Here is a 15560-nt window from a genome sequence, read left to right as displayed (position 1 = left end):
CAAACAATGGAAACTTCCTTAAAATTGTGGAGCTGATGGCTGAGTTTGATGCTGTACTCCAGGAGCATCTAAGAAGAGTCACCACCCAAGAAATGGACAAACACTACTACCTTGGAAAAACAATTCCAAATGAGATCATACAGTTACTGGCAACAAAAGTCAAACGGAAGATTGTGGTGGATCTGAAGTCAGCAAGATATTACTGTGTTATTCTGGACTGCACACCTGACATCAGCCATACGGAACAGGTGACTTTAATGGTGCGCTTTGTAACAACAACAGAACCTAGTGAAAATGTCCCTGCAATGGTGACTGTCAGAGAGCATTTTCTAGAATTTATTGACATTGATGTTACTACAGGAGCTGGTATGACAAATGTGCTTCTTAAAAAGCTGGAAGATACGGGAATTGCGATAGCTGACGTGAGAGGTCAGGGCTACGATAATGGTGCCAACATGAGAGGAAAGAACAGAGGTGTGCAGACACGGATCCGAGAGTTAAACCCTCGAGCTTTTTTTGACCCATGCAGTTCTCTCATTCATTGAACTTGGTGGTCAGTGATGCAGCATCAGCTTCTAGTGAGGCTGCTGAATTTTTAAATGTAATTCAAAGCATCTATGTATTTTTCTCTGCATCAACTTATCGGTGACAAATTTTGAAGCAACATCTGGGAACATCCTCTCTGATACTAAAACCACTGAGTGCCACACAATGGGAAAGTCGAGTGGAGGCGATAAAGCCTATCAGACACCAAATTGAGAAGATAGATGATGCCATAGTTGCCATTATGGAGGATATTGCTATGACAGGAACCGTTTGTGGGAGAACAGTGGCAGAGGGAAATGGAATCACCAGAAACATACAAAACTTCAAAGTTCTGTGTGACTTAGTGTTGTGGCATGACATACTGTTTTAAATAAATGTTGTAAGCAAGAGACTCCAAGGTGTTGACCTTGATATATCTGGAGCAATGGAACAACTGGACAAAGCAAAGTCATACCTACAGTCTTACCGGTCAGATGAGGGATTTCAAAATGTTCTGAAGAGTGCACAGAAGTTGGCAGAGGAACTTCACACTGAAGCTATTTTCCCACCCATTCAAGAGTACAAGAGTCAACAAAGAAGAAGACATTTTGATTATGAGGCATGGGATAATCCCATAAGAGACCCCAAACAACAATTCAAAGTTGAATTCTTTAACCAGGTGCTAGATTGTGCGATAAAGTCAGTTGAAGAACGTTTCATGCAGCTCAAGGAACACAGCAGTATATTTGGGATGTTGTATGATATTCCCAAACTCCTCACTATATCTGAAGAAGACCTACACCAGCAATGCAGGGCACTAGAGACAGTGTTGATACATGATGACATGCATGATATTGATGCGAGTGATTTAGGTGATGAACTGAAAGCCCTTTCTAGATACATTTCAGCAGGATCAACTCCAAAGGCTGTTCTGGAATATATGTGCTCAAATAAGATGATCACCCGCTTTTCAAATGCTTTTGTTGCTCTGCGCATACTTCTAACACTTCTAACGGTTGCCAGTGGAGAACGCAGCTTTTCCAAGCTGAAGTTAATAAAAACACATCTACGCTCCACAATGACACAGGAGAGGCTGGTCGGCCTTGCAACCATCTCAATAGAGCATGAGCTGGCCCAGACTGTGGGCCTTCAGAAGGAAGCAATTCAAATCTTTGCAACCAAGAAGGCCCAGAAAGCACCATTTTGGTTATTCAAACAGATAAAAATGCCAATATGTACTGTGCTGACAAGAAAAGTTACATTTGCTGTTCAGGAGTTTGAAAGTTAAGTGTTACTTAAAATTTTTGAACAAGGCATTTAAAGTTGTTAGTTCTCCTTTATTGGGGTAGGTAGCAGAGCAGTACCATGAGAGGAGTAGAACAGGAAGAACACAGAATTGAGATCTTTCAAAGTTTTGGCCCAAGTGAGTGGACATGGGGGCGTCATTTGAGCTCCCCGTCTCAGGTGCCAAAATATTGTGGGCCAGCCCTGCAAGTTACCCATCTGATATTTTTTATCATCTTGCTTTTCACAGATCCCCAGAGTGAAAGGGCTGAGAAGCAGGGCCATCCCTAGCTGTTCTGGGGCGCTATGCAGCCCCCCTGCGGGGGTGGGTGGGCGGGGAAGGGCTGGCTTGGAGGGTGCGGCTGGGGCCGGGTTGCTGCAGTTCCCACTGCCAGTGAGGGCAGGCCCGAACCTGCTGCAGAGCTGTGGGGAGTGGGGGCGGGGCTGGAGTGGAGCAGGGGTGGGAAGAGGCCGGTCTGGGGCGGGGGCCTGGCGAAGAGCCGGAGCAGGGGCTGGAGCAGCACACAGCTGCTCAGGGCACCAGGAAGTTCGGTGCCCCAAATTTCCTGATGCCCTACGCAGCTGCATACTTTGCATATGGGTTAGGATGGCCCTGCTGAGACGTTCCAAATACAGCTAGGCCTATTGTATTAATATGGTTGTGAAACAGGATGGCTGATGCCCAGAGAGTCAATCCCAGAGTACCTGAACTGCATGGTTCCACTCAGAGTGAGATGTAGGAAACCAGGCATATCGCTTGAAGGATCAAAGAAGCCAGAGTAAAATCATTTCATGCATAACACATTGAGATGTAAGCCAGACAGCTATCTATCCTTTAGTCCCTCCTTATCTAATATAAAACAAACCGTTTTGTAGTTCTGATATGAGGGAGATTTGTCAAGTTCTTCTCTTTTGTATTTCTATTAAATTTCTGAAGCCAGTGTTGTGCATAATTCGGGGGGAGCACAAGTAACTTTTATAACCATTTTTGGGAAAGAAATTTGGATGCATAATATAAAATATATATATAAATACTGTTGTGATACCACATGCAAAATAACACTAGCCCTTCTGAAATTATAGTGATACCATTGCAAATATCTTATTATATTTAGATGACAAGACACTAGTATTCATTAATAGAGCTATGATTTTTCAGTTTGCTGGCCAAACCAAAAAAGTTTCAGGTCAACCCAAAAGGAAAATTTGTTGAATTTTTCAGTGAACTGAAAATGTTAAAAACCAAAATGTTTGGGGGGCAAACAAAACATTTTATTCAATTTAAAACAAAATATTTCATTTCATTTTTGATGTTTTAAACTTTAAAAAAATAAAATTGAAGTAAGTCATTTTAAATTAAAAATTGAAACACTTCATTTAGAAAATGGAAAAATATTATTTTTCAATATTTTTGAATTCTTGTTTTTTACTGAAACAATTCAGCAAGTTCAAAACAAATTCATAAAATGTTTGTCAACCCAAATTTGCATTTTTGGCAAAAAAATTCCTCTAAAAAGTTTTATCCAGCTCTACTCATGAATAATATCTTTTGAAGTTAATCAATATTTTTAATAGAATATTTTTTTAAAAAATAAAAAAGTAATACATCAGGATCCCACCCAATAACAATTTTCTGACTTGTAAGTACCACAGAAAGTTGTGACTAGGTTTAAGGCTTTTTACTTTTGTAAGTCAAAGAGAAAAAAATAAGCAATAATATAACAATAATCTGACTAAGTTAAAGTCACCAGTTTGTAGAAAATATCCCAATACAACTCTAAAGCATCTATTTTTATATAAACTGAACAAATCTTTATCATGTGGTTGACAAGGTTTTTATATATGCTGTGTTCTTGTAGCCGTGTTGGTCCCAGGATATTGGAGAGACAAGGTGGGTGAGGTAATATCTTTTATTGGACCAACGTCTGTTGGTGAGAGAGACCTGAAGAAGAGCTCCTCAATCAGTACTTCCCTTTTGGGGGCACCACTGACCAGCCTCAAGCTGGAGAAGTTGGGATACTTTGTAGCCCTTCTGCAGGAAGACTTTCCATCCACAATAATCCTGTGCCAGGGGAATCGACTCTGTTGTTAGTAGGTTTACTAGCATCGTGCTAACATAAGAACGGCCATAATGGGTCAGACCAAAGGTCCATCTAGCCCAGTATCCTGTCTTCCAACAGTGGCCAATGCCAGATGCATCAAGTGATCCACCCCCTGTCATCCATTCCCACCTTCTGGCAAACTGAGGCTAGGGACACCATCCCTCCCCATCCTGGCTAATAGCCATTGATGGGCCTATCCTCCATCAACTTATCAAGTTCTTTTTTCAACCCTGTTATAGTCTTGGCCTTCACAACATCCTCTGGTAGAGTTCCACAAGTTGATTGTGCATTGTATAAAGAAATACTTTCTTTTCTTTGTTTTTTTACCTTCATTTGGTGACCTATGGTTCTTGTGTTATGAAAATAACACAATCAAATAAAATAAAAGCCCTAGAATCTAAGGTTCCTCAATTCCACAGTCCTCACAAAGTTCTACTGATAGTGTTTAGAGAAACTAGGTATTTGCATGTTAGAGAGAAATGGGGTTTTTATTTAACTAAGTTATCTTTGAAAAATCACATACTGAACATATACAGTATAGTTTTTATTATTTTTTTAAGTGTGTGGCTGGGAAAAACTTTACTGTCATGCGTAGTATTTGAGAAATAGTGTGTGATCAGGTAATTAAATTGTATTTTAATTACAGCTGGTCAAGGACATTTTGGCAAAACCATATTCTGTCAGAATATATGTTTCCATAGTCAACCAAAATGGGGTTGACTTCACTGGAATTTTGTTTGAGAAAATTGGTGGGAAAGTTCCAACAATTTTCAGAATGAAAACTTCTGATTTTTCATTTTGAAACAACTTTTTGTTCATTTTTTTAATAATAAATATGTCAAAAATCTAAACAAAATGTTTACATTTTATTGAATTGGAACATTTCAATTGGCCCTAAACATTCTATTTTCATAATTTTCCGTTGTGGAGAACTTCAGAATTTTCAGTTTTCATTCTGATTTGGAACAAAGACCAATTTTGAAATTTCAAAATCCTTTGTGAAATGGAACATCTATCCTCCACATGGCTCTGATTGCAATACTGAGAGCAGTTAGTCTCAGTGCAGCTTTGACATTTTCTGACTTGACTGCGATCTTAACATTCCCTGAGGGTAGCTTTTAGTATGGAATTTTACATACGGTAAATATGCCTCACCTATCCAAAACATTCTGTTATCTGAAACAGGATCATGCCAATGGTGTTTTCATTTTCAGATAAGTTCAAATCAGGTGAAGTTTGAGCTCCCATTTTACCCTTCTAGACTGAGAAGAAAAGGCTTCCTTTTAAGTACCATTTTAGTTCCCTGCAAGAATTAGATGACTGTCTCTGCATGCTTAAGAATTGCCTGCTCAGACAGACTATAGCACATACGTTTTTCTTTGGGTTTGCTTAGACAAGCCCTACTAGAGTTGTTGGGTGTTAAACTTTCTGTGCTTCAGTTTGTCCATCAGTAAAATATGGATACTTTCCTCAAAGCATTTTGTGAGGCGTAATTAACTTCTTTGAGATCCTTAGATAGAAGTTTTATAGAAGTTTCAATTATTTACACTCACAGCCTATCACACTTTTTTCTGTAGATCCAGCAGCAGTAGATCACAACTATATTTTTCCAGGAATGAGCTAAATTGTGACACATTCTATGTATGTGTAAGCAATGCTGTATATTGCATTTTGTCAATGTCTGCCAGAATGTTCTTTATTGGCTCATAATTAATTATTTAATGTGTGTTTGTCAACAGGAAAGAACCAGATCCTAAGATACGGTACTAAAAATCACTTCTTTCCATATGCGGTGTTGTATAAGGGAATAACAATAGTTGTAGTTAGTTGTTTGCATTGCAGTCTTGACGAAAAGGCTCCAATCAGGGTATGGGGCCCTGTTCTGCAAGGCCATGTATATACATATACAAAAAAAAGACTGCCCCTGTCCCTATCCCAAAAAGCTTACATTCTAAGAACGTGAGGAGGTGGTTCTTAATCTACATACCACCAGTTCAGCTCCTGAGAAGACTCTTTTCTATTGGCAGAAATTAATGTACTGGCAGCAGGTTTCTCAACTAGAATGTCAGGAAGCACCAGGAACATTAATCAACATTGGACAAGATTATTTGTGGAACATATTCTGTGCATTACTAAACTGAACCCGTTAAAACTATTTCCCTATTTTATATTCAGTGATTGACAAAAGTATTTTCTGGCTCTCTGCAACTTTTCTAAACTGCTTTAACTGATTTTACTAACTCCTGCTCTTCAGCACTCCCCAACTGCTGAATATTGGCAAGAATTTACCTCTTGGCAGCTGTCCTTGGGGTTTTTTGGACTCTCGGAGCTGTTTGGATTTCTTGTTCTTGATTTCTGAGTACACTGTAGTAACCTTATTTGGTAGCCCTTCATTCAAGTGTTTTTTGGTATCCTGTGCATCTTTTCTAAAATAAAAGTATGTCTTTTAAAGTTCCAGTACTTTTTGCTTATAAAGTGCTATTATTAAAGTGCTTCAGAAATAATCCTGAGATTTGGTTATCTATGTTTATAATTGGATGCTGGGTCCGGTTTTGAATTACTCCGTGGTGAAATCTGTATGAGAGCTATGCAGAGCTGTGTGCATGTGTTTGTCATAGCCAAAACCAAAAAAAGTTTAAAGACATGATCATATATTAAACTGGTGAATATGAACATGGTCTCATTTATTCATTTATGTTATCTGTATCATTTACATGGAAATACCATGCTACAGCCTGCCCCTGTCACATATGTATATTGCCTGGAATCAATATTTCTTAACCTGGTTTACCTGGCACATAACAGGGGAACATGTTCAGTGTTCTGCTGGAGAGGGTTCATGTTTAAAACGGGGGAGGGGCAAGGAAAAGTGTCAGTAATGACACACAACTGATTCATTTACAAGACTCTCTACACCCCCTCCCCTATACACACACACACAATCCCTCCCTCCCTCCCTCCCTCACTTAACCAGTTCAAATCAAATTCTACCTGACCGCCAACTGCTCATGGATGTTTCTAAGCTTATCTGTCAGAACTGCAACCTCTGTGAACGGACTTTAGGATTTGTCTTATTTTACTTTTAATTATGCCTTGCTTGCCATTTAGATTTCGTTTTTAATTTAGAACTAAATTGCTACCTTGTAGCCCTGTGTAAAAGGACTATTTGCTGTTGACACATGGAGTTTGTGTTCCATTGGTGGGCAGTTCTCCTTTAAGCTTTATAGACCGCTATTTGGAACAAAGAGACTTGTCCCACCCTGGTTTTATACCTTTATGCACATTCCTGGAGGTGCGGGTGAGTCATTGCTGCAAAGCTGACCACCGAGCACCATTTTTTACAGCAGTTTCTGACCTCTTTCCACCACCACCCCCCACACACAAAGCAGAGCTGCCCTTCCTGGGTAAGCCCAGACAAACTCTGCACCACCTTAGTTGTGGTGCAGTCATTGTATTCTTCAGTTTTTGCCCTTGTAATGTTATTGACCATGAAATTAGCAGCTTCTGCTGTGGCCAGTTCTTAACTGTTACATACCGTTTGACTCACAAATAGTTTTCATGGATTTTCTAGAAGCCTGGTACAGTGCAACTTAAAACTTGGTGGCCATAACTGCTTCTGAACTCCATCTCTTGCTTTCCTCCATTGTTCAAATACTTATAGTTGTACATTAGTTTCTGTCATAAAAATAAAGGGAAGGGTAATCAACTGTCTGTATACAGTGCTATAAAATCCCTCCTGGCCAGAGGCAAAACTCTTTCACCTGTAAAGGGTTAAGAAGCTAAGGTAACCTCGCTGGCACCTGACCAAAATGACCAATCAGGAGACAAGATACTTTCAAAGCTGGAGGGGGGACGGGACGGGACAAAGGGTCTGTCTGTCTGTGTGATGCTTTTGCCGGGAACAGATCAGGAATGCAGTCTCAGAACTTCTGTTAGTTAGTAAGTAATCTAGCTAGAAATGTGTTAGATTTCCTTTTGGTTAATGGCTGGTAAAATAAACTGTGCTGGAGGGAATGTATATTCCTGTTTTTGTGTCTTTTTGTAATTTAAGGTTTTGCCTAGAGGGATTCTCTATGTTTTGAATCTGATTACCCTGTAAGGTATGTACCATCCTGATTTTACAGAGGTGATTCTTTTACCTTTTCTTTAATTAAAATTCTTCTTTAAAGAACCTGATTGCTTTTTCATTGTTCTTAAGATCCAAGGGTTTGAGTCTGTGTTCACCTGTACAAATTGGTGAGGATTTTTATCAAGTCTTCCCCAGGAAAGGGGGGAGGGCTTGGGGGGATATTTTGGGGGAAGACGCCTCCAAGTGGACTCTTTCTCTGTTCTTTGTTTAACACGCTTCGTGGTGGCAGCATAGGGTTCAAGGACAAGGCAAAGTTTGTACCTTGGGGAAGTTTTTAACCTAAGCTGGTAAGAATAAGCTTAGGGTGTCTTTCATGCAGGTCCCCACATCTGTACCCTAGAGTGCAGAGTGGGGAAGGAACCTTGTCAGCTTCTAAAAGTGAGGAAATCAAAGTTGGCACATGGTGCCAATGTCCGCACAGAAAATATGTTCACCACAACTGAATGCAGCGGGACTTTGGCTGGCCTGCAGGAAGAAAAGGGGCCATAGCTCCTTTAAGTGTCCTTCTTGGCCTTGGGTTATAGGGCAACGGGGAAAACGCCTGGCTGAACCAAGGGGGAACCAGAAGTGACCAGCTTAGGTGGGACATTGAACCGGTGGGGACACTGAACCACCAGGAACACTGGGAGGGAGGTTGTGGAGCTAGGAAAGGGAAGGGATTTATACCCTGTGAACTTCCAGACAGAACTCTCTCTCTCTCATCGCAGACCAGACCAGCAGCAGCTGCCAGTGTCAGCATAGAGAAGAGATATTCTGGAGATGATGCTTCCAGATGACCCATCTATATCCTTCAGTGCTTGTTCTGTGCCTTAACAAAATGGTCTGGCCACCTTGTGCATGTGCAAAGTCACATCCTAACAGCTTGGGTATTATCTTGTTCTGCCAGCTCAGTACACTATATATGTAGATGATAAAGGTGGGATTCTCAGCAAAGGACTCTTTATAGGTCTCGCCTGCTCTGATATTACATACCATCTCTAATCCATTTTATGGCTCGATTAATTTTTAACCAGCAACAAATATTTTGAGGGTTTTATTCAACTATCTAATATGGAGAAAATTAGTTTATATGCTGTATTAAGGATAAACATTATTAATATACAGGTGCAGGACAACTATCAGACTTTCTTGGTTTACATACTTATACTGCTCCTGGAGCTGCTGAGTTTGGAGGTTTAGTACATTCTGCCCTCTTTCCTGGGCCTGGGAACCTTCTGTCTCGTTCTTAACTGACTGTTGCCACTTTTGACACCTACAGCTCTGGGATTATCATTCTGTTACGAAAGTGCATGAAGAAAATTGATTAGCTGATGTCACACACTATTCTTCTGAGACCTCTGCCTCAGATGAGACATTAGCCACAGAGTAGTGTGCTTTCTGTGCTTTTCACAGGCTGTTGCTTGTTTGCACAGTGAAGTGGTCAATTGTAACCCCTCCAAGACTATTCCACTGGTATTTTAGCAGCAGGATGCTTCTTTTACCTATAATTAATCTCATTTTTGTGTAGCTCTAGACAGTGGCAAGAGAACCTTGCCACTGCACAGTTCTGCCCCAACTCTGGTGAAAGCAAAAGAGAAAGTATGTGGAGAAGCTGGTATACTGGGACAAGCAGGCAGCTTATTAGGTCTAAGTCATCTGAGGGAAGGACTTGTGTGGGCTGAGAGGCTGGCCGTCTTCTGTATCTTATAGCCTCTTGGAGTGGATGTGTTAGTGTTATACTACAATATAAACATTCCTTTAGCTTCCAAGGGGTAACAGTTTGAAGCCTGGACGCTCTTATTTTACATCCATAACTTGCAGAAGCATATAGCAGTGTATGACATTAATGTAATGTAAAGGTTTAACTTCTTAATGAGCAGATGCAATCAGGGAGTCAGACATCAAAATACACTGATTACACACACACTATCATCTGCAGGCACAAAAAGGAAGATCAAATGGAAACCAAAATAAAAAAGCTTTTTGCTTTTTAATCTATTATTTTCTTTCCACACTTTAATCAGATTTATAACCAACTACAGCTGGTCAAAGTTTTTTGAAGAAACTGTTTTCAATAGGAAAATGCAGTTTTGTCAAAATCAACATGTTTCACAGAAAAGTGTTGATTTTGAATAATTTTTCATCAGGATGGTGTTTAAACTGTTGACTTTCTCATTTCATTTTTGAGGTTGAAATGTTTCATTTTGACTATCATTTTGTTTTGACTTTATATTATAATTTAATATTATAATATGTTAATATACCATATTTAATACTTATATTTAAATATATATTGTAATATTTTGTCATCCAAACAAAATGTTTCAATTTTCCAAATCAATATTTTAAAAATTCCCATTCCAAGAAAAAATTCAAAATTTTAGCTTTTTGTTCTGGTTCAGAAGGTAAACAAATTTAGAAATGTCAAATCTCCCAGGGGATGAAAATTTCATTTTCTGACCAGTTCAGTAAGCAACAAAGTCCAAGGTAATACTAATACTTATTTAAAGCATGCAAAATAATGTCTGTGGTCTTAAGCTTCCTTTGGACTTAACTAATGTAATCTTCTGTATTTTCAGAGAGGTTTGGGCATTTTGGATGTTGGTGTGTAAATGAGCAAGTTGACAAAAAAGCAGTATTTATTTTAAGTATAATTGGAAATACAGGAAAATAGAAGCAATATTGACTAATGGAAAGAGAATCTAAATGACTACGGGAATGAAAATTTCTTTCAAGCTTCTGTGGGATTAATGTAAACAATAGAAAGTATAAAACAAAATGGAAACCTGTTTAAAAAAGAGACTCTGCACAATAAACAATATTGATAATCAGACTAAACTGAAACTGTTTAGTCTAGTTTCTTTATTTTACCCTTCAGTTGGTCAGTATTCTGGTCATAATAAGTTAATCATGTTAATTGTTGCATTAGATGTTGGCCCAGATTCTCTGGTCCATCTGTGCTGCACTTTGGTACAGACCTAGAGATGAAGATAAAACGTGGCCTACAGCCATCCTCAGTCTTGGGGTTAAGCCAGCCATAGACGTAAATGAGAACTGCCTTATGTCTTATGGTGGAACTTAGACTTGGCTACTTGTGACTCCAAGGCACAGTAAGGAAGTTGGGAATTGTTGGCGTGCCCCAGCTATGCCCCTCTTTCTCTAGATATACTTTCCAAACTAAAAAATGAGAAAGGAAATGGTTTAGGCCTGCGATACCAGCTCTATACCATCCAGAAACTCCTCTTCCTCAAGGGGGATCCTGAGTAAACAGGTTTGCTGGGTGTCTGGCAGTTTTGTAAAACTAGCATGGCTCAGAGCACCCACAGTGGATGTGAGAATCAGGCCTGAATTCTGTGTAGCACCTTCACACATTAAGAGAATTGACCTCTGATATATCTGTTGCATAATGAGATTCTATACTAAGGCTACTGCCCCAAAAGATGCTCTGACATTAGGAGTTCCTAATTAAGCTCTAGACCCAGGTGATCCTTCCTTCCAGACAGTTTCAAGGCAGTCTCTAATTAGACTCTAGCCCCAGCTGATCCAGTATATGCACTTGTTCTGAGATCCAGAAGGAGGGTGAGAAGCAGACCAGCTGAAAGTTTCTGAAAAAGATAAAAGGGGAGAAAATAGGGGTGATGTCATGGTAGGGGTTTATTATAAACCACAAAATCAGGAAGAGGAGGTAGATGAGGCATTTATATCCAAAACATAAGACCTGGTAGTAATGGGAGACTTTAACTACCCAGACAAATGTTGGAAAAGTAATATGGCAAAACACAAAATGTCCAGTATATTCTTGGAATGTATTAGGGACAAGTTTTGTTTCAGAAAGTGAAGGAAGGAACTGGGGAGGACAACTATTTTAGACTTGATTCTGACCAACAGGGAGGAATTGGGTGTGAATCTGAGGGTAGAAGGGGTGAAATGATAGGTTTCATGATTCTAAGGAAAGGAAGGAGCAAGAGCTGCAGAATAAGGACAATGACCTTCAAAAATCAAAAACAAAACAACCTCTAACAAACTCAAAGAACTCATAATTAAGGTCCCATGGGAAGAAAATTTAAGGGTTAAAGTTCAGTAGAGCTAGCAGTTTCTCAAGGAGACAGTGTTAAAGGCACAATTGCAAACTATCCAACTGTGAAACACAGGAAAACTAATAAGAGGCCAATATGGGTCCATCAGGAGCTCTTTAATGACCTGAATGTGCAGGTCATCTACATAGTGGGGAAGGAGAGCTAGGACATAGGAAGGCTAAGGTATTCAGTGCCTATTTTACTTCAGTCTTCACTAAAATGGTTAATGATAGGCAGATATTCAACACAATTAATGTTAAGAATAAGGGTGCAGGAGCACAAGCCAAAATAGGGAAAGAACAGGATAAAGAATATTCATATAAGTTAGCTCTATTCAAGTCATGAAGGCCTGATGACATTCATCCTTGGGTACTTAAGGAATTAGCTGAAGCAATCTCAGAATCTGTATCCTTGAGAACTCCTGGAGAATGAGTGATGTCTTAGGAGACTGGAGAAGAGTAAACATAATACCTATCTTTGAAAAGGGAAAGAAGGAGGATCAGGGAATTATAGACCAGGCATCTTAACTTCAATACCCAGAAAGATACTGGAACAAATTATTAAACAATCAATGTGTAAACTCTTAGGGGATAATAAGGTTATAAGGAATGGTCAGCAAGCCATGGATTTGCTAAGACACAGTATCACGACTCATAACCAAATTAGGAAATTGGGGTCTAGATGAAATTACTGTAAAGTGGGTGCACACCTGATTGAAAGAATGTACTCAAAGAGTAGTTGTAGTTCCCTGTCCAACTGGAAGGGCAATCTACTGGGATCCCCAGGGGTCAGACCAGGTTCCAGTACTACTCAGTATTTTAATTAATGACTTGGATAATGGCATTTAGCATGCGCTTATAAAATTTGCGGATGACACTAGGCTGGGAGATGTTGCAAACACTTCTTGAAGGACAGGATTAGAATTCAAAATGAGCTTGACAAATTGGAGAATTGGTCTGGTATATTAACAGGAATGTCATATGTAGGGCACAGAAGTCAGTTGTCCCATTCTACTCTGCAATGGTGAGGTCTCAGCTGGAGTATTGTGTCCAGTTCTGGGCACCACACTTTACGAAAGATATGGACAAATTGGAGAGAGTCCAGAGGAGAGCAACAAAAACGATACATTTCAGAGTAACAGCTGTGTTAGTCTGTATTCGCAAAAAGAAAAGGAGTACTTGTGGCACCTTAGAGACTAACCAATTTATTTGAGCATGAGCTTTCGTGAGCTACAGCTCACTTCATCAGATGTATGCCCACTCCATACGGCTAAATGCAGTGCCTTGCATAATGACAGGTTTCAGAGTAACAGCCGTGTTAGTCTGTATTCGCAAAAAGAAAAGGAGTACTTGTGGCACCTTAGAGACTAACCAATTTATTTGAGCATGAGCTTTCGTGAGCTACAGCTCACATGCATCTGATGTATGAGCATGCATGCATGCATCTGATGAAGTGAGCTGTAGCTCACGAAAGCTCATGCTCAGATAAATTGGTTAGTCTCTAAGGTGCCACAAGTACTCCTTTTCTTTTTGCGAATACAGACTAACACGGCTGTTACTCTGAAACCTGTCATTATGCAAGGCACTGCATTTAGCCGTATGGAGTGGGCATGCATCTGATGAAGTGAGCTGTAGCTCACGAAAGCTCATGCTCAAATAAATTGGTTAGTCTCTAAGGTGCCACAAGTACTCCTTTTCTAAAAACGATAAAGGGTTTAGAAATCCTGATTTATATGGAAAAGGTAAAAAAAAATGGGCATGTTTAGTCTTGAGAAGAAGACAGAACTGGGACCTTACAACAGTCTTCAAATATGTAAAGGTTTCTTATTAAAAAGATGGTGATCAGTTATTCTACATATCCTGAGGAGGTAGGACAAGAAGTAATGGGCATAATCTGAAGCAAGGGAAATTTAGGTTCGATATTAGGAAAACTTTTAGCTATAAGAGTAGTTAAGTTCTGGAATAGGCTTCCAAGGGAGGTTGTAAAATTGGATAAACACCTGTCAGGGATGGACTAGGTTTATTTGGTTGTGCCTCTGCACAGTGGGCTGGATTTGATGACCTTTCAAGGTGCCTTCCAGCCCTACATTTCTATGACTGTGATTCCTCACGGGCAGCTACAAGGCAGTCTCTAGCCCCAGCCAGGCTTTCGTTCACAGGGCTAGCCCAAGAGGTCTTCTCCCTCTACCAGCCAGCCCCCACTAATCTGAGCTTTTCCTTATTTAACTCCTTGCTCCAGGATTGACTCCTGCTGCTGGTATAATGAGGCAAGGGTGATTCTACTCATAGGCCCTCATTAACCCCTTCAAGACCAGTATTCTTGATAGAACCAGGCAAAAAACTGTGGCTGAATTTTTTATTTTTTTTTAGGTGAGAAATGCAGATTCAGTGACACCAAAACATATCAGTTTTCCTGAATTGTTAGTTTTGTGGAGGGAAACCCAAACCCCTCCAGAAACAAAACGTATGAAAAAAACTCAATTAAACATTTTGATTTTTTGTTTTGAAATAACTTTTCCTTTCAGTTTATTTTAAAAAAATCAAAACCTGTTGATATTAAAATGAAATATTTTAATTTTGTTGAGACAAAATATTTCATTAGACCCGGAACAGTTGTTTTTTACTTTTCAATTTGCCAAATAAAATTGTCTTCAGTCTGACCCCAAAAGATTTTTTCTACTTTTCCAAATTTGCCAACAAACCGAACAATCAATTTATTCTGCCAGCTTTTGTGAACCCATAAATATGTGCGACGGGCTGCTTTGCAGTGGTTGGGAAATATAGTGCAGTATAATGATAAATCATTTTATAGCAATAAAGCTTCCCTTTTAAAAGTTTGTAAATCAGACATGACCATCATTATGTTCGACTTCTAATGTTTGATTTAAATAGGGTATGGCTTGAAATCATTTTCATATACAAATATAATTATTTTGAGTTTATACTGTGTGCTTGAAAAATAATTTGACCATTTGAAATGTACCACTGGGCTGAGCATTTCTCACCCAGCAAAGGAGTGTTTGTTATCTGCATAAATAACCCTAATTACTGAACTAGTGCCACTCAGTATCAGAGTAACAGCCGTGTTAGTCTGTATTTGCAAAAAGAAAAGGAGGACTTGTGGCACCTTAGACACTAACCAATGTATTTGAGCTTAAGCTTTCGTGAGCTACAGCTCACTTCATCGGATGCACCCGATGAAGTGAGCTGTAGCTCACGAAAGCTTATGCTCAAATACATTGGTTAGTCTCTAAGGTGCCACAAGTACTCCTTTTCTTTTTGCTACTCAGTAAAGTCAGTCAGTGAGTCTTTAGCGATTGGACTTAAAATCGATCAAGCTGTGCTCCCTCTCTCTCTCTACCAGAAGAAGATAGGTGGTTGGGGGAAAACAGCTTCTGTGAAGCTAGAGCCTTTCCACTTCATCTGCTGAACCAGTAATTGGTTGGAGTTTGACTCTGCATGGAAA

The 15560-nt window shown here is 39.5% G+C and overlaps 1 protein-coding gene across 7 annotated transcripts in view; it reads left to right on the top strand.

The window, feature by feature from the left end:
- PDE4D (phosphodiesterase 4D) overlaps positions 1 to 15560 on the top strand; it is a 769499-nt gene that overhangs the window by 396976 nt on the left and 356963 nt on the right. The gene's annotated exons all lie outside the window — the stretch shown is intronic.

The sequence above is a fragment of the Lepidochelys kempii genome, chromosome 5 (genome assembly GCF_965140265.1).
Source record: "Lepidochelys kempii isolate rLepKem1 chromosome 5, rLepKem1.hap2, whole genome shotgun sequence".
In the NCBI taxonomy this organism is placed as follows: domain Eukaryota; kingdom Metazoa; phylum Chordata; order Testudines; family Cheloniidae; genus Lepidochelys; species Lepidochelys kempii.
This window is presented reverse-complemented; position numbering and strand designations above follow the sequence as displayed.